Genomic DNA, 2,943 nt, shown 5'->3' on the forward strand with positions numbered 1-2,943 from the left:
AGAGCCGCTGGGAAGCTAGAACTGGGTGGAGCTCACCAGCAGCTCAAAGTGCCCTGTAGACTTGTCTCTGTAGACTCCACCTCTGGGGACAGGGCACAGCTAAACGACAACAACAACAACAACAAAACAACAAAGCAGCAGAAATCTCTGCAGACGCAAAAAACTCTGTCTGACAGCTTTGAAGAGAGCAGTGGATCTCCCAACAGGGAGGGTGAGATCTGAGAACGGACAGACTGCCTGCTCAAGTGGGTCCCTGACCCCTGAGTAGCCTAACTGGGAGACATCCCCCACTAGGGGCAGACCAACACCCCACACCTCACATGGTGGGGTACACCTCTGAGAGGAAGCTTCCAAAGCAAGAATCAGACAGGTACACTCACTGTTCAGCAATATCCTATCTTCTGCAGCCTCTACTGCTGATACCCAGCAAACAGGGTCTCGAGTGGACCTCAAGCAATCTACAACAGACCTACAGCTGAGGGACCTGACTGTTAGAAGGAAAACTAACGAACAGAAAGGACACCCACACCAAAACCCCAACAGTACATCATCATCATCAAAGACTGGAGGCAGATAAAACCACAAAGATGGGGAAAAAGCAGGGCAGAAAAGCTGGAAATTCAAAAAATAAGAGCATATCTCCACCTGCAAAGAAACGCAGCTCACTGCCAGCAACGGATCAAAGCTGGACGGAGAATGAATTTGACGAGATGGGAGAAGAAGGCTTCAGTCCCTCAAACTTCTAAGAGCTAAAGGAGGAATTACGTACCCAGCGCAAAGAAACTAAAAATCTTGAAAAAAAGAGTGGAAGAATTGATAACTAGAATAATTAATGCAGAGAAGGCCATAAACGAAATGACAGAGATGAAAACCATGACAGGAGAAATATGTGACAAATGCACAAGCTTCAGTAATGGACTCGATCAACTGGAAGAAAGAGTATCAGTGATTGAGGATAAAATGAATGAAATGAAGTGAGAAGAGAAATCTAAAGAAAGAAGAAGAAAAAGAGATGAACAAAGCTGCAAGAAGTATGGGATTATGTAAAAAGACCAAATCTACGTCTGATTGGGGTGCCTGAAAGTGAGGGGGAAAATGGAACCAAGTTGGAAAATACTCTCCAGGATATCATCCAGGAGAACTTCCCCAACCTAGAAGGGCAGGCCAACATTCAAATTCAGGAAATACAGAGAACACCACAAAGATACTCCTTGAGAAGAGCAACTCCAAGACACATAATTGCCAGATTCACAAAAGTTGAAATGAAGGAAAAAATCTTAAGGGCAGCCAGGGAGAAAGGTCGGGTTACCCACAAAGGGAAGCCCATCAGACTAACAGCAGATCTCTCGGCAGAAACTCTACAAGCCAGAAGAGAATGGGGGCCAATATTCAACATTCTTAAAGAAAATAGTTTTCAACCCAGAATTTCATATCCAGCCAAACTAAGTCTCATCAGTGAAGGAGAATAAAATCCTTTACAGATAAACAAATGCTTAAGAGATTTTGTCACCACCATGTCTGCCTTACAAGAGACCCTGAAGGAAGCACTAAATAGGGAAAGGAACAACTGGTACCAGCCATTGCAAAAACATGCCAAAATGTAAAGACCATCAAGGCTAGGAAGAAACTGCATCAACTAATGAGCAAAATAACCAGTTAATATCATGATGGCAGGATCAAGTTCATGCCTAACAATATTAACCTTAAATGTAAATGGACTAAATGGTCCAATTAAAAGACGCAGACTGGCAAACTGGATAAAGAGTCAGGACCCATCAGTTTGCTGTATTCAGGAGACCCATCTCACATGCAGAGACATACATAGGCTCAAAATAAAGGGATGGAGGAAGATCTAGGAAGCAAATGGAGAACAAAAAAAACCAGGGGTTGCAATCCTAGTCTCTGATAAAACAGACTTTAAACCATCAAAGATGAAAAGAGACAAAGAAGGCCATTACATAATGGTAAAGGGATCAATTCAACAGGAAGAGCTAACTATCCTAAATATATATGCAACCAATACAGGAGCACTCAGATTCATAAAGCAAGTCCTTAGAGACTTACAAAGAGACTTAGACTCCAATACAATAATAATGGGAGACTTCAACACCCCACTGTCAACATTAGACAGATCAACGAGACAGAAAGTTAACAAGGATATCCAGGAATTGAACTCATCTCTGCAGCAAGCAGACCTAATAGACATCTACAGAACTCTCCACCCCAAATCAACAAAACATACATTCTTCTCAGCACCACATCACACTTATTCCAAAATAGACCACATAATTGGAAATAAAGCATTCCTCAGCAAATGTACAAGAACAGAAATTATAACAAACTGTCTCTCAGACCACAGTGCAATCAAACTAGAACTCAGGACTAAGAAACTCAATCAAAACCATTCAACTACATGGAAACTGAACAACCTGCTCCTGAATGACTACTAGGTACATAACAAAATGAAGGCAGAAATAAAGATGTTCTTTGAATCCAATGAGAATTAAGATACAACATACCAGAATCTCTGGGACACATTTAAAGCAGTGTGTAGAGGGAAATTTATAGCACTAAATGCCCACAAGAGAAAGCTGGAAAGATCTAAAATTGACACTCTAACATACAATTAAAAGAACTAGAGAAGCAAGAGCAAACACATTCAAAACCTAGCAGAAAGCAAGAAATAATTAAGATCAGAGCACAACTGAAGGAGATAGAGACACAAAAAACCCTCCAAAAAATCAATGAATCCAGGAGTTGGTTTTTTGAAAAGATGGACAAAATTGACAGACTGCTACCAAGACTAATAAAGAAGAAAAGAGAGAAGAATCAAATAGACACAATAAAAAAATGATAAAGGGGATATCACCACCAACCCCACAGAAATACAAACTACCATCAGAGAATACTGTAAACACCTCTAGGCAAATCAACTGGAAAATC

This window comes from Piliocolobus tephrosceles, chromosome X, assembly GCF_002776525.5.
Source record: "Piliocolobus tephrosceles isolate RC106 chromosome X, ASM277652v3, whole genome shotgun sequence".
Lineage (NCBI taxonomy): Eukaryota > Metazoa > Chordata > Mammalia > Primates > Cercopithecidae > Piliocolobus > Piliocolobus tephrosceles.